This window comes from Podarcis muralis, chromosome 9, assembly GCF_964188315.1.
Source record: "Podarcis muralis chromosome 9, rPodMur119.hap1.1, whole genome shotgun sequence".
NCBI classification, from domain to species: domain Eukaryota; kingdom Metazoa; phylum Chordata; class Lepidosauria; order Squamata; family Lacertidae; genus Podarcis; species Podarcis muralis.
The window spans coordinates 44565668-44589046 of NC_135663.1; positions in this window are offsets into that span (position 1 = coordinate 44565668).

Here is a 23379-nt window from a genome sequence, read left to right on the forward strand (position 1 = left end):
AAAGCCATCAGAGTCCCCCAAGAAATACCCATTCCATTGTTTCCTCTGTCCCCCTTACCTGGCCTGAAGGTGAAGAAACTTGCCTCTGGACAGGTGAAGAAAGATAGAGATGGATGTGCTCCTGTGCCTCAAGAAGAGCATCTTTTCATTTCAAGGATTAAGACTGAAACATAGCCAACCCTACTGTTAGGTAGAGTGATGCTACTGCCTGATGTTGCAGTTTTGGAGTGTCACGAGAGGGGAGCAAATTACAGGCTATTTAATTCATTATTACTACTGTCAGGGAAGGAGCAGTATTTGTGGGATTGTTTCAGATGCATTTGCTTTTTGTTCACCCTTGGCTACTATCTTCTCTTTCTCCATTCTCCTCTCTGCTTTCTTTCTCACTGTCAAAATTTAGACTGTAATCTCCATGGGGTCAGAGCTCAACAACTTTGGCCAAAAAAACCAAAACCAAACCAAAACTCAACAACGTTGTCCCCCTCCCCAAAAAATCTCAACAACTTTTGTGTTTAGATTTTCACTTTTTGAACTATGGCAACCCTACTGTATTGCTATTTGAGTTCTCGCAATTATTTCTAAATGTGTCCATCTAAATTAGCACATGCAAAATCTGCGTCCTCTTTCACACCCTCTTTTGGGGTGATGGAGTGACAACTGAGTGGCAAATTTAGAATTCTAGCTCCTGACAGGGTCAGACTCTGGAAGCATCTTACACCAATCTCCAGGCATCTTCATTGTGTTCATATTCTTTGACAAGTACAAACCTAGATGCTTCGTAGACTCATAAATCCCTAAACACCGAGTAAGATAGCTCCTGCCCTGTTCCCCATTGTGCTGTTTGAGCTTGCTAAAACTTGTCTTCTCAATGCCCCTTTTAGTGTGCCATCACAATAGCTATGGGAGACAGAGAGGGATCATTTGTAGTTTCCTACAAACTATTGAACTCATTCCCCATAACACTTACCCAAACCAAAGCATAAGCATAAACAATCTTATATGTTTTACATTTGTTAGATTTTGAGGGCTGCAGTTGAGCTGATGTATTATTATTTTTTAGCAACAGTTATGTTTTAATTGTTTTGTCTGGATCTGAACTGTATGTTTTTATTGATTTTAAAATTGATTGCTTGCCCCAAAGCCTTCCAGATGGAGTGTGCTGAATATTTAAATATAGCAACAAATGTGCACATTTGTAGCACCACTCATGCTATGCCAGAAGGGCAACCCCCTCTTCTTCTTCTTTTGCTACAGTTTCTCCATAAAACTAATTATTTAAAATAGGCCATGCATCAAATAACACAATTTCCTTAAGCTTATAATTTCAATATTTATAAGTTAATTTGAATCCCAAATCGAAAAGAAGAAGAAAGACGTTCTGTGCGCAGCTGTAGAAAACAACTTATCTTTATCTTATGCATAGCTAATTGCTTGGAAAAGTTCAGCTGATTCCCTCTCCTTCTGTGTAAGTGTTGGAAAGATGAGGAATCTTAATCCTTCTCAATACCCACAAGTCAACCTCATCTCCAAGCAACAGTCTTAACATAATAGCACATGAAAAACGAAGGAAGAGGGAAAACTCAGTGGAATAGCTCACACAATGTGATCTTTTGGCACGTAAGCAGTCCTGACCTTCCTTGGGTGCATCGTCTCACTGCAAAGGCGATGTGTGAGCAGGGTGATCACAAGTCTGTCTGTCAACAAGTCCCTTGATCACGGCAGCCCTTCTTCCAGCCCAAGGCTTAGAATAGTTGTGAAAGTTTCATAACAAAAACCCTCCGGCATGTTTGCTTAATGTGTGGATGTACACCACATCCTTCCTTAGGGAATGAATATTGTTTACTTTTCATCTACGCACTTTTGGATGAATTCTTTTTTAAAAAATTAAGCAGACATCAGGACATTAAAGGTAGGAAACAGGATCCCTATGCTGAGTCCTCCTTTCTGTCTGCCCCTGTGGTAACATCTAGGAGTACTTACTATGTGGCACAGCATCACAATGCGCACGCGCGCGCACACACACATATATATACAAAATATAATTTTCTGTTTTACAATTTAGAATATTCATTTAAACAGCCTTAAAGTATCAATGACTCCCCTTCTTCTCTTTCCATGGTTCATTTTCCATAACATAAATTCCTGCATATTTTATATAAACTAAACCATTCAGTATTCCATTATTACATCCATCAAAACTTATTTACACTGTTGAATTTATCTTAGTGTTGCCAGCATTTTCAAGTGTACACAATTTCCCCCCATATATTCAAGGAACATTTTCCAATCTTCTTTAAACGTATGTTCTTCTTGTTCTCTTATTCTGTATGTTAGGTCCACAAGCTGCACATATTCCATCAGTTTAAGTTGTCATTCTTCTTTGGTTGGGATCTCACTTGTTTTCAATTTTGGGGCCAACAAAACAACGGGGTGCAGTAGTGGCATACATAAATAGCCTTTTTTGACACCTGGGAACTTACACCCACAATGCATATATTTTAATGCCTTCACTCCCTGTTGTTGGCTGCCATGTGACATTCACAATATGCCTTTGCCATTGGATAGCAAATTCTTCTCGATATTACTGCATGGAATGGCAGGTCTCTCTGTGGGAACATGGCATCCCCTGGGCCTGAACAACAAACAACCTAGCTCTAAGGGATGCTCGAAAGTCACACTGAGATAACACTGCTTTACATGATACATACTCTGAGATGTTACCAAGCATGATATAGATGGTTTTCAGCAAAACTACCATGGCTTCCCTAATGTACAGCCTGATTCTGAGGGCCAACATTACCAACATATCTATTTTCAATCTGTTCGGATTGCCACCCTTTTCTATTCTTTATTTACTTCTAATCATTCATCATCTTGTAATCCGTTTCATGCTGTTTTGATTTATATCTTCTTGGTATTGTTTGTTTTTCCTTTAGTTTAGGGAACAGTATTATCCCCCTCTAGAGATAGTTCTGGGTCTGGGAGTTTTCTGTGTACATCTTCTTTAAATTAATCTCTGTGATGCCATTCCATTCCATTTATCTTACTCAGTCCTATTCATTATTATTGTGATCTTGATGTTTCCTTTCCTTTCCATCTCAGTTGGATGTTGCTATTTATTTCCCAGTGTTTCTCCAAGTCTGGTGTGTGCCATGTTTCACAGACACTCTAGAATAGGGCTGTGCAGCCCCCCCCCCCCAATTTGAGGTTTTATTCAGTGCTTTGAAGTGGCCCCAGTCTGGCCTGGGATGATTCAGAGCCTATCTGCACAACCATTTGGGAAGCAGGGTAGAAAAAAAAACCCCCATGGCTTGCTTTCTTTCTTTCTTTCTTTCTTTCTTTCTTTCTTTCTTTCTTTCTTTCTTTCTTTCTTTCTCTCTCTCTCTCTCTCTCTCTCTCTCTCTGCCCTCCCAATCGTGTGTTTAGTCAGAGTTTTAAACCCTAATTAAAGTTGGGATGGGGCAGAACTAAGGGAAAGCATTGCTTCAATTTTATCTGGTTAATCCCAGGTCAACCCAAATTGACCCAAGCACAACCCTACTTCAGCGCATGTAAAAAGCAGCGCTCATTGTGTAGTTAGAATAACTCTTTGGGCCCAAGTGATTTCTTTCTGCTTGTCATCAATGTCAGCTTGTAGTAGGTCATGAAACCACTGTCTCTATTCAGGCTCAAATGAACAGGACATAAATTCTTGTCAGGTGTTGTGGCTGACTTCATTAGGCCCTGTAATAGCGTTACCTGAATGGGGACACCATTGGCATCTGGGCTTGTTGCATGGTCTGTTCCCTTTATTTGTCATGTGACCTATTGCTGCTGGTGAGTAGTTATTTCAGGTTAGAAAAATGTCAGAAAAATAAGGACTAGCCTACGACAGTTGTAGTAATATCAATGAAAACTATATAAGCTTCCCATATGTACCATGGCATTTTCAGTTACATTGACAGCATTTGTAGGTTGGGGTTTTTTTTGGGGGGGGGGCACCCTCTTGCTTTATTGCTATGGCTGCAAAGCATCCTCATCAATTTCTCCATTCAATAAGATCTTCTGTAGCTTTGTTTTGTCCCTGTTGGAGCTCGTGCATCAGCATGTAAAAATGTCTTTTGTTTTAAGATCTTTTCTTTAACTCAGGAGACTCATTATTTCTTGTCTTCAGGCTTTTGAGAACAATTCCTATATTTACCAGTCACCGGATAAGCTCTACATCACCAGGGCTCCATCTTTCGGGGAGAGAAGATTAATGTAAACGTTGGGAGTTGAATTATGTGAACTAATGTTTTAGTTTTTAATAAAAGAAACCCTCAAATTCTCTGGGAGATTATAAATAAGTGTTTGGAGGTTGTTTACTTACTCTGATATTTTTTGCTGTTGCTGCTGCTGCTGGTGACGAGTTTTCAGTTGTGTAGAACTGCACACAACTGAATTATTTTGGTTGCAAAATAGAGCAGGCATGCCTTGCCACTGCGATTCCCTTTCAGTTGCTCAGATGCTTGCCACCATCACTCTTGGCTGCTATTTCTCCAACCTCCTCCCTTCAAGTTAGGTTGCTGAAGAGGGGATTGCAATACCATTCATATTTGGAAGGCATCATTTGTCAGTCTGGAACTGGACTTTGTTCTTGGAAGCGCTCAGGACTTGTTCAAATTTCTGCATGTCCCATGCTTTCTAGGCACAGGTTCAAACAGTTTTCTCAACGCGCCCCCCAAACCTGTTAAATTGCAACAAATGGAAATCCTCAGAAAACCTGGCTGCCATTTGTTCCGATTCAGTGCTAAAGACTGGGTTTCCTCGGGGAGAAGCGGTGGGGCAAACAGAATCCTAAGTGTCAGAAATACCTACAACAACTTAAAGGGAGGATACTGAGAGTAGATTTGAACAACTTATTTTTTGTGTGCAAACATACAAATACCATTTAGAAATTAGAACTGTTTCAAGTGACTGTTCAGCCATAATGACATCTGGTCACACAACGTAACTTACCCCACACTCTTCCTCCCTCCAAAGAGCATTGGGAGGAGAGGGAGGGAAAGTTCCGTGGTGGAAGCAGAAGTAATTCTGCTTATGCAATGCTTCAGCTGAAATCAACCCTATTGATAAGTTTAACCTATATTTGACTGTCTTTCTAAATGCAGTTGTGCAAGACAGCTGAACATTTATTTATTTATTTATTCATTTGTAAAAATTGATGGACCACCTTTCAGGGAGGCTTCCATGGTCATTTATATGGTAAAAAGGTAAAGGACCCCTGGACGGTTAAGTACAGTCAAAGGCGACTCTGGAGTTGTGGTGTTCATCTCGCTTTCAGGCCGAGGGAGCCGGTGTTTGTCCAGATCATGGGGCCAGCATGACTAAACCACTTCTGGTGCAACGGAACACCATGACGGAAACCAGAGTGCACGGAAATTCCATTTATCTTCCCGTCGCAGCGGTACCTATTTATCTACTTGCACTGGTGTGCTTTTGAACTAAAAAAATTACATGAAAACACACAAAACCACAACAGCATCTAAAAAAAGAGAAACTGAAAATGCCTGGGAGATGAATAACTTCTTTGCTGGTGCTGAAGGTATAAGAATGTTCCTGGGAGGGAATTCTAACAGTTAGGCCAGCACAGTTGTGGCTCTCTCATTCTCCACTTGTCTTGCCTCAGATGATGATGGCACCTAGTGGAGAGCTTCTGAAGATGACAAGAAGTTGTAGACAGGTGTTCCCTCAGGTAGTTTAAACCCAATGTGTATAGAGCTTTAAAGGTAAACACTAGCACTTTGAATTTTGTTTTGAAATGAACTGGAAGTCATTGAAAATATTTCCATACCAACAAGATTGTTTCATGCTTATTGGTCCCAGCCAACAGCTTAGCAGCTGTGTTTTGAAGTTTCCAAACCACCTTTAAAGGAAGCCATAAGTACAACACAATTTATCTGTCAATTCTAGGGATTACCAGAGCATGGATAACAGTGGCCAGATTATCTTTGTCCAAGAACATGAACTCATAAAATAAGATTGCGCTCAAATAGTTGACCTCACAACCCAGTGTAGACTATTGCATAGTCCTATAGGCTTCCCAGAGTTTTAAAATGGTAGCGTGGTATTAACTGCTTCACAGATATTCTATATTCACTCAACCCACAGTTTATTCTATATGCATTGATGAGGAAAATCAGGACTGAATTCCAAATGTCCACTGAGGTGGATAGACAACTGGTTTGCAGTCTTTCCATTCATTAGTTCCACAGCAAAACTATGGATTGCATCATGATGAGAACAAGCTTAGTAACATTTGTGTGTGCGTTAGGAAGGCAGAATTATCAGCTAAAATAAAATTAAAAAGTTGTTCACCATTTATAAATTTAGAATCGTAAATATGAAGCAGCAGTAAGTGATCTTAGATGTTGCCTGACTAGATCATCAACACCAAGGGCAAAATTCACTGTGCATTTGATATGTTTTTAGTTCATTTGCTTCCTTTGGATGGTAGTAATAGGCACGTCAGTTGTGTTTGGAAGCCAGTGAACAATTGGAATGAATCCATTCTTGTGATGGGTGTTTAGCACTGGAAGAATGGAAATCTATACTAAAGAACTGGTCTCTCGCGCCATCTGTCCATTTGGCTCTCTCAGAACATGACACAACAGCTTCCCTGAAAATCAGCTGGCAAAAGAGACTAGAATGCACTTTGGCTGTCAGCCTCTTTCCTTGGAAAGGAATATGTTGGTTTAAGACAATAAAGGGAAAATGCTGAAGTACCCAATGAAACGGATTGACATTTGTTAAGGCAAATGTTAAGTCTGGATCTAAGGAAAGATTAATAACCACTGTCAAAATAAGTCCTGCGATTTCATTTGTAAGCAAACATACCAACAATATTTTATAGTTGTTAGAGTCCTTGTTCTTTTCATTTGCATATTTGTTCTCAGTAGCTCATTCACAGTGAAATCTTTGTAGTAATTGCATAGACCAATGCAATTTAGTTATGAGGTGATTTCGTCTGGCTGATAAGCTTTGTGAGCTTTGCAAAATATAAATATCTGTCACTGATGAGTCACAGGACTTATTAAATCTGTTTGGAAGTTTGTAAATGTGTGTGGTGGTCCACCCCGTAAGGTCAAGACTTCATTTAATGGATTAAATTGTGTCCTGAAATTCCAATAGACCTGACAGGGTCCCCATGGAGGACTTCATTCAAGTCTGCTTCACAGGCATAAAAGTGGGCCCAACTCACACAGGGCACCCACTTCTGTGGGTAGGTTGGTATCTCACCTTGCTATGGACAAAGTTGGTAACCATATTCGGGGCCAGGAAGGAATTTTCCCTCCAGGTCTATTGGCTGACCTACCTCATAGCCTACCTCATAGCAATCATCAGAGTTTTGACGGAGAAGGCATTGAGTAAAACTTTAGTCGTTGTTAGAGAGGAGGTTCCAAGTCTCTACCTGCCCCTCCAATGGAATGGAGTATCCCATTAAAGGGATCCTGGAGGGCTATAGTACTCGAGTTGGTGCTCTTGGAAAGGGGGCACCTATTTGCCATAGGGTCTCTTGGCACTGGTTTGATCACTTGGTTGATCATCCAGCAGATGGCATGGTTGATATCAATTTTGCCTAGGCCAATGCCTTACATCTGTAATCAATAAAGTTGTGGCCTGATTTGATTCGTTGAACGTAGCATGTGAAGACACATAATTTAGTTTAAGGTTTTTGGCATTAATTTTGGCCACAACTTTATTGATTACAGCATGTGAGTGGTTGCTTAGGCATTGGTTCCAAACTACCTGAACCTGCACAGTGGCAGGAACAGGACTGACACTGGGCACCACCATATGTCAGTAAGGGAAAGCATCCTGTGGGAGCGAGAAGCTGGCTTCGATCTCACAGCTCACCCCAGATGCTCCCAGGGGCTCTGGCATGGCCCTAGCCCCTTGACAGGGTTCGGACAAAAGCAAGGTGAGCCCCTAGATTCCTTTAACGGAATTCTCTAGCAGCAGCCCTGGAGGGGCAGGCACAGCCAACCACTTCCCCTCCACAAAACATTGAACCAATGCCTAACCGCCAGCCTTACAAAGTTGTGATGATTTGCTACACGGCAGGCAAAAACCAAATGGCAACAGCCAATCAGCCAAATGGCAAAATTCCTACCGGGCCCCTGCTCCAAAACAGACGACCTCTAGACAGGCATAACAAGGCCAAAGAACACCCCTAAATATAGGGCGGGAGGGCGGGGATCCAATGTCACAGGAAAGAGAAAGCTCCCAGCAATGTGCAGCAGCTTAAATAGCCCCTTGGTAGCCAACAGACGACCCAACAGGCCAAATTTCTACCCCAGTAACTGAGGGGCAAATTTCTACCCCAGCAACCGAGGGGCAACCAATGGGGTGTTGTAGCTATCCAAACGGTCCCGCCCCACAACAGGGAGGCAGTTTAGGTGATCTCACCACAACACATGCCCTCCATGATGAAGGACACGATTTGTCAAGAGTGGTCTTTTGGATGGTGGTGCCCTGTAGATGTTTATGATGTTAGCCGCTCTGAGCCCAGCCTCGACTGGGGAGGGCGGGACACACATATTTATTACTATTACTATAGCAGTGGGTTCATGGCAGCTGAACATGTGAATGTAAAAGAGGCAGGCTGAACCAAATACCTCCCCCAACCCTATTAGGAAGGATTACCAAAAAACCACACACCCCATTTTGTGCAGATGGAAGTGCTACCTCCAAATCAAAGTCCCCATTGGATACAATTGAAGGAACTAGGCCTACCACTTTTCATAAAAATTTGTCTCAAATCCCCTTTGCCCCGGAGGATAAACAATAATGCAATTACCATGTTCTCTTTAGTATTATTCATATTTTTATTCCTGTCTTATGATTTTGCTATATTTCTACATCATCATTCAGCTCTTCCTAAAATTGCATTAGAGTTTACAGAAAACTTGTTTGCCCTTTATGAACTTATTGGAAATCTTTGTTTCTTCTCATCTTGGAGGAAAACTCACTTGGCAGAATCAAGTCAATAAGAGCTCTTCACCTAGAAGTCCCCACAGGGGCAGGGGAAGTATACAAAAAATATTTTTGGAAAAACAAAAACCTGGTTTTTTAAAAAATTGACCAGAAGTAAAGTACAGAGAAATTAAAATCCCTGTTTCAGCAAATAGTTCTAATCTTAAAAGCAGCTGAAGCCACAAAGTGTGAACAAAAGTAAGGTGATGTTTTTTAATTAGGGCATTAGATATAAACCACTTTGAGAAAAGCCAAGAGAAGTGAAGTTGGCTTGAGTAATAAATCTTGTAATCAAGCAAAACTTGTGAATCTAAATGTAATATTATGTTAAGAAATGGCTGAAATAAAAAGAGATATGCCAAGATGAGAGAAACTAAAATTGCCAATGTTAGGTAGGATTTCTGTGATGAAGATGAATTGCCTAAAATGATGTTTTTGTGTCAAACAATACCTATTTTGACCACTGGTTTACCACTTAAATAATGGCAAAAGACCTATCTAAGCTGGTATCATAGAGGGGGGAAACCACGTTAAATTTAAAGTTTTGCAAGATGCAAAGGAAAGGGCAGGATTGGGTTTATTTGACTCAAGACTGTATTTTGCATCTTGTTGCTTAGTATGGACGAAGGAATGGATGACATTGAGAAACAATAGACTTTTGGAATTAGAAGGACATGACTTAAGGTCCTGGATATTTGTGGTATGCTAAAGCTTAAGTAAGTGTGGATTTTAAGAACCACTTTATTAGATGTGCCATACGAAGAATCTGGAATAGATATAAAATTAGGTTATGCACAAAGACACTATTATGTGACAGGTAAAGAGAAATGGTTAATCTATCAAAAGTTTATTAGAGTGGAATCAAAGTGATTGTAAAATTAAATCAAGGGAACAATTAACAGTGGAAGGTTATAACCCAGTGGTTTTCTCAATTCCAATTAGCCGAGAGATTTAAGTTGGATAAAGACGGGGTATGGAACAAAGTTGGCATGAGTATTTATTACTCATGCCAACTTAGGACGGATTTTGAAATGCAACTGAGTAATTATGATGAACCTATTGTATCAAAAATTTATAACATTTTGTTGAAATTTGAAATGGAAGAGGACCAAGTTAAAGAATGCATGATTAAACGGGCAATTTAATCATGGTTTTGGTCATAATATACAGATAAAACAGTGGAAACATATGTGAACACAAGGGTTAAAATACAAGGGTTAAAAGAGAATTTTTACAAAATGATGCACCATTGGTCTATAATTCCTGGGAAGTTATTTAAAAGGTAAAGGACCCTGACAGTTAAGTCCAGTCGCAAGCAACTCTGGGATTGTGGTGCTCATCTCGCTTTTCTGGCCGAGGGAGCCGACGTTTGTCCGCAGACAGTTTTTCCGGCTCATGTGGCCAGCATGACTAAGCTGCTTCTGGCGAAACCAGAGCAGTGCACGGAAACGCCGTTTACCTTCCCACCGGAGTAGTACCTATTTATTTACTTGCACTTTGACATGCTTTTGAACTGCCGACCTTCTGATTGGCAAGCCCAAGGCTCAGTGGTTTACACTACAGCGCCACCCGCATCCCTTCGGGAAGTTATTTAGAATGTATTAAAAATGTTCCAAATGTTTGTTGGAAGTGCCAGTAACTTGGAGGGACATGTTATCATGCTTGGTGGACATGTAAAAAAGCTAAAAAACCCCACCCTCAACATTGGATACAAATACACACATTGATACAGAAGATTTTGAGGGTTACTGTTCAACTGAAACCAGAACTCTTTCTGTTGGGTCTAATGAATACACAACTAGAAAAAGAGTACGGAAGATTATTTCAGTATATGATCACAGATGTGAGATTGTTATATGCACAAAGAGGGAATGACTTATTGTTACCACAAGAAGAGAGGATGCCCTTTTACAACAGACGTTTTGGGAGCAGGGATTCCTGGGAAGAAGGAACACTTCCTTGATGTGGGGACTGAAGGGCTCACTGGCTGTTACAGGCTGTTACAGAGAGAAATGGGGATGGTACGTAAGATGCCTTTGCATCCATTGCTGTGGACACAAACCCTGATTAAGTGCCAAGACCCCTGGAATCTCTTGCTACCGCTCAGCAGAGATTGGTGTGTAACACAGTATGTATGGGTAAGTCAGAAAGGAATGAAGACTATGGAAACTGTGATGGGCAGGACAGGCAGAGAAGACTGGCAAACGTTAGTTGGTTGGAAACTGCCCCATTCAAGAGAAGTCCGGATGAATAAAATAGTGTTTGTTTCTTTTTCTCAATCGTGTTTCTTTTTCTTAGTCACTCACACTTTAAGAACAAAATAATGGAAATCTTATGTTTAAGAAATGGGTGAAGATGTTTGTAAATGGGTGCATGAGTATCAAATTATTTTCTGCCTGCTTGATAACTATTTAAATTTACATAATTTTAGGCTGCACCCCTATCCACAGTTACTTGGAAGTAAGCCCCACTGAAGTGGGACCTAGTTCTGAATAAAGACGTATAGTGTTGAGCTGTATAAAACTTTAATTTTACTGTATCGAACCTTTCTAATGTTCTTGATCACAATCGTTCATACGCTCTGTACAGAATCTTCAGTGCATTATTAATTTTGAAAGCACACTTGAAATTTCAAGTAAATGGATCATTAGCATTTAATTCCTTAAAGCTCACAAAACACTGCTACCCTTCCAGTGCGAGAAATGATGCGGCATATGGTTCGTTTTCACAGAGAGTTTCCTAATGGACTGCTAGGATATTTCCTTTGCCATAAAACGCCATTATTTAGCATGATACTGGCTCCCCATGAACAGAGTCATATGCATGAAAATTTGTAAATGAGAGACGTTCATCGCTGCAGCTGCTCATTCGGCCACTAGAGGATGAGCCAGATGGTGGGGAAAAACACACACACAAACAGTTGATGAACAATATTCTGCTGCATATAGGGGCTACTTAAAATCTTCAGAACCATTTGTCATACTTTAAAACTACTGGAGGAAGGAATGTGTGGAAGGCTGCGTACATTTCTGCACAGCAGTGTTGGGGAACCCTTTTCGGCCCGACTGCTGCACTCCCTTGTCGAAAAGATTCAAGGGGTTAAACAAATGACACTTTAAGCAAACCAAGAGAAAGACACTCTGAGGCCTACTTGTTCACAATGAACTCTTTGAAATGGACCATTGGATTCAGGAATTGAGGAGGGAACGCAACCCGCTGAAAGTGCTATGGTATGATTAATAAGAAATCTGTATAGCTGATTTTTACACCAGCTTTCAATGTATAATTATTTGGGAAATTTATAGACGTTAAAGTACAATAAAACTGTTGCAAGAAAAGCAACATAAAACCAGCAGCAAAATTCCTTGATTAAAAACTCCTTCAGATGCGAAAGGCCTAGGAAAATAAAAAGGTCTTCAACTGACACCAAAATGACATTAAAGTGAGTAACTAACTGTGGAGAAAAGGCAACATACTGATAGATACTATAAGTATGCTGTGCATCAGAGAAAATGTTTCCAGAGATCTCAAGATACAAAACCTTAGCTTTTCCACTCTCCTTATGCTCATCCCATTCTGAAAGTTTCCTATGTACTCCACTGTTTCATTACATGAGGGATGCTCCATCAATGATCAATAGTCCTGTTATCAGCACTGGAAGTCCAGAACCAGATTCTGTAGACTCCTGCCATTATAAGACCAGGCTTTAAATGAGTATGCTGCATCTAAGAGAGAGTAGTAAAAATAAAATATTCAGAACTTTGGGGGAAAGCTAGAAAGCAGATATAGTGGTACCTTGGTTCTCGAATGCAATCCGTTTGACTCCCGAAATGGTTTGAAAACCAAGGCGCGGCTTTCGATTGGCTGCAGGAGCTTCCTGCACTCAATCGGAAGCCGCGTCGGACATTCGGCTTCTGAGAAACATTCGCAAACTGGAACCCTCACTTCTGGGTTTGCGGCATTCGGGAGCCAAGTTGTTTGGCAGCCAAGCCGTTTGGGAACCAAGGTACCAGTGTATTATGATATTCATGTATCACATCCAGGGGTCAAACATGAAATATGATTAGAACATCCCCCAGCCCCAAAGGTTGTTGGTTTTTTAAATGCAATGATGTCTTCTTCTTTTTTAAGTGTTACTAATTAAATCAGCTTTGGTGAGGATGAAATCCTACTGTGGGCTCCTCAGGGACTAGTAACAGTGTGAAGCTGTTAATCCAGGATATTTGTCCCTTGCCGTGTGTGAAATACACTTTCTGAACCCCAGTTCCTGATGTACCCAAAGCTTCCATTTACATAAGCCCATCAGAAGATTTCAAACAAGGTTTTACCTGGGATCATAAGCACGTTGCAGAGCCAACACACTGCAAAAGATACTCAACAAAGATGTACCAATTATAAGCTTCCTTTCAAGCCCTCAAGGGAGGAGGCAAAGTTACACAACAGCTTTTCTGAGGATGCATTTCCATAAGCAAATTCAAAGTCGAGAACATTCACACAAGGGGATTAATTAATGTATTTGAGTTAAGAAGGTTTGAAAGGATAATAAATAATTGCGGGAGACTCAGTAGCTGACCCTCTTTCTGCCTCCCACACTGCAGAGCAAAAAGGCTCATGCTTAATTGGGCTAATTGTGTGCTGTGATTTTGTCCGGTTTAAACTCCAGCTGCTTATATTGTTTTGGGACATGATGCCCAGATTTATTTATTTGAAATATTGACATCCAGCCTTTGGGGTGAAATGTTCTCATGAGACAGTTTACAAAGTAAACAAGGCACCATGATATATAATAATCATCTACAAGAACAGTAGCAATCAAAACAACCGGACAAAATGCTTGATGAAATGTTTACAATTTCCTTTCTTTAAAAACCACCAGTGAGGGTTTGACCAGATTTTCAGAGAAGGGGGTCTTAAATATTTCTGGCCACCACTGAAAAATATGTGTCCTTGGTACATGGCAACCTGAAATTACTTAAAGACAGATCAAATAGGTGGGATCTAAGCCGGTCTTAAGGCTTAAAAAGGTAAAGGGATCCCTGACCATTAGGTCCAGTCATGACTGACTCTGGGGTTGCGGCGCTCATCTCGCTTTATTGGCCGAGGGAGCTGGCGTACAGCTTCCAGGTCATGTGGCCAGCATGACTAAGCCGCTTCTGGCGAACCAGAGCAGCACACGGAAACGCCGTTTACCTTCCTGCCAGAGCGGTACCTATTTATCTACTTGCACTTTGATGTGCTTTCGAATTGCTAGGTTGGCAGGAGCAGGGACCGAGTAACAGGAGCTCACCCTGTCGCGGGGATTCGAACTGCCGACCGTCTGATCGGCAAGTCCTAGGCTCTGTGGTTTAACCCTCAGCACCACCTGCGTCCCAGTCTTAAGGGTTAGGGAGGCTAATTTGGATATTGGTAGGCTTTCAAAATGCCTTGTCCCAAAATGCTTAGGTCTTTAGAAGTTATGCTGACACTTTGAGTTGGAATATGAATTAGTAAGCAGGGTAATCAATGTCGAAATGATGCAAGATAAGCAGATCATCTAGCTATGGATTCACCAATGTGACTCTGACAACTTCCTTGGTGCTCTCTCCGTTTTTTTTAATTGAATTTTTGGCTTTGTTGTTGTTTGCTTGCAGAGGAGTGTTTACCTTTTTTGGCTGTGTTATTTGTTTTGGGGCTGTGTTAGGTCCTATTTGGTGAGGGAGGGGGAGATTATGAGCATCACTTAAAATTGCCAGTAGCCTCAGGGGCTGCTCTGAAGACTTTATCCTCTTTCTTGCCTGAAGAAGTGTCTTCTGAAAAGCTTCTTTCAGCTTCAAGTAATGACTATCTTTGGCACAGGCAGCAGACTATGTGTGAATATACCGTCAATATGAATAATTTCTCTACCAATATCTGAGCTGCAGCCAGTGGTTCAATCAAATTCTAGAATGCTTGGATTGCTATGACATCTACAGTAACCATCTTGTTCCTAGAAAATGCACCTTGCAAATAACTTCTTAGGCTGTGAGCTTCTGAATATTAGAGCTGCTTTACACCTCCAGAATAACAAAGCTGCTTTCAAATGTATATGCCATGAAGATCTTGTAACCATAACAATCTCTTTGCCTCTCTGTTCTCCCAGGTTTCCCATTTATAAATCATTAACCTCTGCATTGCTGGACATCCACATAAATGAGTAAAGGAGAATGTAAAGCACAGAAAATGCAGTTAAATTTGCTACATCAGTAACTTAGGGAGCTACATTCTGGATTTCCTTTGCACCTTACAACTGACTTTTAAAAGTCAGTGTTATATCCAACTGTAGTCGTACACAGAACAGGGCCACTGAAATTAATGGACATGACTTCCTTAGGGCCATTAATTTCATTGTGTCTTCTCTGAGTAGAACTTAGATACAACCCAGTGATTCTGGAATTATTTGCTTGTATAGGCCAACAATTCCAGCCTTAAAAAGCTGCAGCTGAGGTCAACATTTTACTGGTGCCAAAGTTTTTGCTGAAATGTTCACGACACTATTGATTGTTCTAAGGACATTAGAGTGCTTCGGTAATGAGCTCCAGTGTAGCCATTGTACTGAAATGAAACGAAACTTTTAATTCATTTCACTACACTGCTTCAGAATGGGACAGTAATTTCCAGGGGAGGAAAATGCAGCAAAACACATTAATATGCAACCACACATTGCCTTTGCTTTACTGTAACTTCTCATGTTATATATAGACTACATATAACAGTGTTTATAGTTATATATTGGATTAAGCAATTATTATTCATTAAAAAAAATTTAAGTCATCTTTCTGTTGTGAGATATTGTATTTGGAAGAGCCAATGGAAACCCACAGAGAAAGAGGGCAGGGGGAAAGGGACCACTTACCTTTGTATGATAGCAAGTGGCGATTGCAGCTCGGCGCAACCACGGTCTGAGCCTGGGGCAAACTTCCAGCACTGTATGACCACTGGGAGATTACACTCCTTCCTCCTCTGGCTGCATAGGTTGCTGGGAGGCTTGTATTCAAACAAGCCTATAACAGGCAAGCTGCATTTGAATGGACCAGTCACAGGCAAGCAGGGGGTTGGCGTGGCTTCATGGTAGACCTGAGTGAAGAGTTCAGCTCCTGGTCTTCAATCAGGTCAGTTGAAGCTGGATTCCCTATCCTCCCATCCTATGTTGTGAACCACCATGTGAACTACAGCTGGAGGGTGGTATACAAATTTTAATAATAATAATAGTGTAGCATATGATCATTTATTTGTATGCATTTTGTGTGCACTTTTAATATAAAATATATACTTTTTCAATGCATCTGCCCATAAAAAATACACATTTTGCGCACAACCTTTATGTAAAATACATATTTTTGGGGGCGAGCACTTTCAGCGCATCAAGAATTAGTTACAAAATCCAGAAAAGCGTGTAATCTGAATAGATGTTGCCGCCCGATCTGCAAGCAAGTTCAGGAGCACTGGATCAGGTCGTTCTGCTGTGAAAGGCAAAAGAAAGCAATACCGTCCCTATCCCTAGTAGCTATCTACCACCCATAAATCTTCCCTCAGATTGTATCCAGAGTCTAATAGACTATGACGAGATTAGTCCCACATCATGAATGTTAACAAAGGGACATCATCAGCATTCAATTGATGCTGAGATGAAAATGAGCACCTTAAGTTCGAAGTCTCAGTATTTTGCTACCAATTACCAGCTGTATCTTGTCTCCCTTGGTGCCTCATTCTTCTTGCCTGTTTCGGATAGTTTTTCACCTTTCTTTACCTGCTGACAGCGCAAATGAGGAAGCAGATAAGAATGGAAATAAAGTGATGGTTACATAGGACAACGGGAATCACATTTAACAAGGAAAGAATGTTTTAATACCTATTTCCTGGTGGGGATCATTGTGTGCGGCTGCAAAAATTTTCAAAAGCAATTTTAGATTGGCTTCTTTTTCTCTCTCCAGTGATAACTGAGAGAAAACTCATTGCCTGCAGAAAACCATAGGAAGCAAAATAGTAGTGATGGAAACAAAATTGAAATGCTCCCTGAAACTCAGTAATCCTAGTTAACATTTCCCTCCACTTATTCCGAAAAGGGAATAGCCACTTCTGAAATGATGCCACCTTTTCTTGGATATCAGACAGGTTGATACAGTTAGCCTTTACTCATTCAGAGCCTTGTTCTGATGACAAATCAGTACTGAATGGGGGCAGGGAGTGGGATTGAACCCAGACTCCCCATTGCAACTGCCACATATTCAGCTAAACTTTTTCACAGTCTCAACACATGTATATAACTTGTATGCACTTAAGTTCTGCATGTACAGTCTTGAGCCCTGAAAAAGCAGGGTATACATGGATACAGCTTATGCTGTAAGGGAGTACAGCAAACATAATGCATAGAACATTCACCATCTGGCTCACACAAGATTGTCATTCACTTGGTGCTGATCGTTCTATCCAGGACCAATGAAGGACAATATCACAGACCTAAGATATATGTTTCATATTTCCATATGTGAGTTTTTACAAATCTTCCCTTTCTGGTTCCTTGTCAACCTTACTGGTGTACCTTAAACCAATGCATTCCAAGAATGTTTCTGTAGCTATGTAGAGAAGATTGCTAACTGACAAGAAAAAATGTGTTTGGCTGTTTATTTCCTTTTCTTTCGAGGAAGATAGCACAAAAGGAAAGCCAAGGTTGATTCTTTTATTTTCACTTTTTTTTTTTAAGAGCAGACGGAATTTGCACTGGGGAGTGTTGTGTGCCTACCCCTGCACAGAACCACTAGGCTCTACTGCAGGATCAGCACCAAACACCATTTTACTCTCACCCCAGAACTAGGGTTGGGAGCAGGCAGGGATTTCCATCCCACCCTGGGTTCGTTGCAATCAAGGCTCCTTCCATTCAGTTTGGCTTCTGCTAAGACCTATGCTACTTGTCTTGCTATCCACAATGACAGAAACTTAGGTAATTAGTTATGCAATTAGTTATGTAATTAATTTCAGTGCATTTAAATGGAAGGGAGACATTAAAAACAGTGCAGTAAATAACATAATGAGGACTAAACAACAACAGCAAATACCAGTCATATTCACTAGTGTGATTTCCGTTCCTGACCTCTGATGAACTCACAAATTGCAGGAATTTATGTTCCCATTTCTGTTTCTGACAGAATTATCTGACATCCCTACCCAGGATGCATCGAATAAATGACCCTAAGTTATGCCCTCCACTTCTACCCCCAGATCTGCTTTGTGCTCTGCCTCCAGCCCTGTCTCATACCATCATCATTATTTTTTCATTTCAAGAGCTGGCACGCTCAACAGGGAAATTTTAATAGTCATATCTCTTCCTGTTCTATGGTGTACTAGATGTCCTTTTAATGGGTCAGAAATGGAACAGTCCAGTTTCCCCTCTATACTTGTGTGGTGTGGTTTAGTCCTCTGAGTGTGGCTCTCCTTTGATCCATCACTCTAGGTGTATGATGGGAGTGGAAGCTGCTTGAGCAACTCTGTCTGGTTGTAAGATCGTGCTGTTTCCATTTGTTTTTCCTAATAGAAAAGGGAGCTCTTTGTGAATCTGTCTGTCTTTCCTAAGTGCTGACCTGAGTGCACAGAAATGAGTACTCCAGCCCTGTAACTCACCAGCAAAAAAATGAAATATTATACGTTCCAGAAATGTTTTGTGGAATGTTGACAGAACAGCAATTGGATAGCTGAAGACAGGAGCAAACAGCATCCTGCAACATTGGAGAATTTAGTCAGCTCCATAGCCAGGGGGGATTGTGAGAGGGACTTGAATTTGCAAGGCCTCTAGCTGTAGGTCATCTCGATACAGGCAAGCATGGTGACTCAGCACTCCTGCTGACATATTCCTGCTAAATGTACTAAGCATTAAGTGCATTATGGAGGACAATTCTGCTCCCCTTCTTCAGAAGGGATATAAGGCTTCTGGATTTGCTGTTTGCTTCTTGTTTATATTCTTGGTCCTGTCTTCAAGGCATATGTCCAGCTTCCAATTGGGCCTGCTCTCTAATTGTCCAGGTGCACATCACTCTGGTCTGCCCAGCCTGGTCCTGCCCCAAGCCACAAAACAGGCAGCTGATTGGGTTGAAGGAGGGCCAAAGTGCAGCTCCATGAACTTTAGGGGTCAGCAATCACGGCAAGAAAAGGCACTGACCCTTTAGCTGAGCAGATGGAGCACTTAGGGGGTGGGGCTTCCAATGACTGCCAGACCTAGACTATGGAGCTCGGGCAGTTGCTCCAAGACACCACTAAAAGTACTTGCATTTTCTGCCTCATCTGCTGGACCACTAACCATGGTCCTGAATTAGCTCCTTGGTTTTTATCTAAGGTCCTTGACTTACTCTGCCTGCCACTTGTTCCAGAAACCCAAGCCTACGGAACTCCATCTTGCTTACTTCCCTTGTTGATGGACATCACCATAGATCAGGAGGATAGATATCTGTAATTTGTAACCCATGTTTCCTGTGGATTAATTGGAAATAGGTTAGCTACTCAGTCCTGAACAATGGGGTTTTCATGTCACCAGAATTACCGTATTTTTCTCTCTATTACACGCAGATTTTTTCTCCTAAAAAGGAAGGGGAAATGCCTGTGCGTGTTATGGAGCGAATGTGGGGGGTCCCTGGAGCCGATTCTGCCTCAGGGTCTTACTGCCCACCCTCCTCTGTTTCGTTGCTGTGTTTGCTCAAACGGAACAAAGAGCAGGCAAATCCCCTCCTCTCCAGGCAAGCAGAGGGGAAAGCAGAGGTCTTTCCTTCTAATTCCTCTCCGTGCTCCTCGCAGGCAGCCAGAAAACATGCAGGAGGAGAGAGAAAGCTGGCTTCGGTTTGTGGAAACTTTTGCCTTTCTTTCTTCCCTCCCGTAAAATCCCTCTCCTGCTTTCTTAGCCAGCTGCTTCTCTGCACACCGCTCCCTTGTCCCTTCTGTGTTTTTCCTTCACTCCCCACTTAAAATGTAGTTACAAAGCATGGATCCACATGGATCCTCAGGATCTTTGCATTGGGCCACCCCAAATTCACCATCAGATCACATAGCAGCCTGCCCCCCTAAAATCACACACCCACTGTTGCCTGGGGCTGCAATGGTGCAAAAACGTGGTTAAAAAGCATGGATCCACATGGATCCTCAGGATCTTTGCATTGGGCCACCCCAAATTCACCATCAGATCACATAGCAGCCTGCCCCCCAAAAATCACACACCCACTGTTGCCTGGGGCTGCAATGGTGCAAAAACGTGGTTAAAAAGCATGGTTAAAAAGCATGGATCTACATGGATCCTCAGGATCTTTGCATTGAGCTACCCCAAATTCACCATCAGATCACATGTCTGTGGCCACAGCATGAAGCACAAAAATGATACATCCACTGTTTCATTCAGAAATTTTCCCCTTGTTTTCCTCCTCTAAAAACGATGTGCGTGTTATGGTCAGGTGCGTGTTATAGAGCGAAAAATACGGTAGATGCAAAGTAAGCATAACTCTGCCTTATGTTCATTATTAATTGAATAATTAAGACAGATGGTATGTGCAAATGAGTTTCAATAAAACCACTTCTTGATTCCTAACATCTTTTACAATGTTGCCCTCCCTTCCAAACATATTTCTGCAGATGCCTTCCAATCTCTCAAATTTGTGTTAAGAACTGGATCTATTTGGGATCATGCTGGGAGACTAACGACTGTGATAGTGAAGGATTAGAGACTTAGAATTGTAAAAATCCCTCAGGTTTGAAAGAAGAGCAGGATATAGTTGTTGCAAGATTAAGCGGTTAAAGGGATTTAGAGGTGTGCCTGTGGTGTCAGCTTTTGCAAAATCTCTGGAAACTTGCAACACAGAATACTAAACACATATATAAGTTAAGATGAAGAGAATGGTGAGATTTACAGATACTGGTAGTGCAATGGTGTTAATAAAATGGCATAGGACAGGAAGTTAAAAAGAGGAAGAATGGGTTCCAAGAAGCAGATGAGTAAGATGAAAATATTCTTAAAGATAATTTTCCATGTTGGATAAGGGCATTTTTGGACCTGATGGTCAAAAAATGAATAGCACTATGTGTGCTCTGATTTATTTTAATGAGTTCTTTGCATTCTGATTCTTTCCCACTCAGTTTATCTCTTGACGCTCAACTCACCTTCTCTTCTTCTCTTCTGGCTGTCCCCCTCTTTTCTTTTTTATTTTCTTCTTTAAAAAATCAGTCTCTTCACCTTTCCCCCTTTCTAGTCAGTCTTCTTCTTCTTCTTCTTCTTCTTCTTCTTCTTCTTCTTCTTCTTCTTCTTCTTCTTCCTCCTCCTCTTCTCAAATATAGCCTGGCAGTTTTCTTCCTTTTCCAAGATGACTGGACACAAAACAGCCATTGGTGCCATATAAACAATAAATCCAGGAAAGGGAGGAAAGTTGACATGCCATTCCCAGCACTGCTCTGGTCCTCCATTGATGTCTCCAGCTGCTTCAACCACATGTTAAATAACGTATAATTTGAAGCAATGGGAAAGATCCCCAAGTGAAAGAAGTTGCCATTTTCCAGTAGATAACAAGGACAATGGGTCATGTACACATCATGAAGTTCCTGAAGTAGCCAGTGCTTTTAAAATGGGAAGTGGTAGAAAATGAATGGAATAGAGTTGAAAACCAAAATACCAGCAGGTTCTGGATATCTGTGTTTTTATGTCCCATTGATTTCAACAGGCCAAGAAAACATGCACTTAACTCTCTCCAGTTGGAATTTTGACTTAAAATGCTTAGTTTTTAGCAGTTCATGTTCTTGGTCAATTGCTTTAGTTCTAAAACTCTGCATAGCAAGTATATTAGACCAACCTGAGAAATTTCTGTGGAGCAAAGAATAGGAGTCAGCATGAAGATCTTGGCATAAGGGAAGGTTTCAGAGATGGAAGAAGAAGAGCCCTTTTGGGCTTTTGCCAGTTTGCTGGGGCAATACCAGCCTTCAGCCCTGCTGCATTCTACACAAAACCCAGAATGTTGGTGCTTAAACACACCACAAGGGGACAAGGGGACTCAGTAGTTATGAAGAAGTAGGTAGAAAAGGTCATAGTCTCTAGCGCTGCTCCCTGTTGTTTTGCGGTTTTCCAATGGAAAGAAAATGAAGGGAGAATCATTTAAAAAGCAAGCAGCCTGTGTCCTACTTGTCTCTCAAATGATAGTGCTTTGCATATTGCAGTCAATTTCACCACTGTATGCTATATGCATAGATGGTACTGAACTGTCCATCAATAAATAGGGGTACTTAAAACTTAAAAGATCATTGAACAGAAGCAACTGCTTTGTAAATGTATTCAAATTTATTCTACTGTTGTCCTGTTCATCATGATATTCAGTTAGGAGGGGGTTTGTGTATATGTATGCACATTCAGTTCACACAGAAACACAATCCTGCTGCTTTTATTCATGGACACAGTTCTTTGAAGTGAATGAAAATTACCAGGGTGAAGCACAAGAGCAATCCACATTTAGTGCTAAATACATTTCACAAGCATTAAAAGAAACCCACTCCTTGCAACCCCTCATGACCTTGTCAACAAGAAGTTATATAATGTCACAGCTTCTCTCTCCCTACTTCAAGATAATATGAAAGTGATCTATAGAATCACCTCCAGGACAGCTGTTCAATGAAGAGATATATTATACAATAGGCTCTGTTAATAATTTCTCCTGACATGTTTGCAAAGTTAAACAGTCTGCTTTTTGACCGCAGGAGACCAAAGGGCATCCTTCACTGGCAAAAGCTGTGTAACTAATTTGCAAGGAGACAAAAGTCTGAGCCTTAACTTTGAGCATTTCTCATGCTAGAAACAGCTCATAATATATTCCCAGAGTGAGAAAAGTTTCTAAAATATAGCCCATCACTGTTTGCTAATAGGAATAAAAACTTTTGGAAATGGAAAACCAAGGAAGTTGCTGAAAAAGGAGAGTGCGTAGAACTCCTGTCTTTGAAGACAACACATTTTATTTGTTATAAATATTTTTATACTGCGCTTCGACTATATTTTCAGGGTAGTTTACAAAACAAATAAAACAACATGTAATAAAAAGCCACAATAAACTAAGAAGCACAAAATTGTTAAAGCAGCATATAATAGTCAACAGTATTTAAACTGTAGCTTGAAAGCTTGAGAAAATTCAAAAGTGTTTGCTTGGTGCAATAAGGCTCTTCACAGATGAAGCTTTCTGAAGGAAGCATTCAACCACTGGGTGCCACCCCAAAAAAGCCCTCTCTGGAAACAACCTCCTGCTGTGTTGTCTGCAGACGTCTTCATAAAAACTCTCTCCTGAACTAGTCTGAGGGTTCTGTCTAGCTATTGCTATTTGGGCACCAAGTCAGTGCCTTTGCCCTCTGCTGATTTTAATTTAAGGT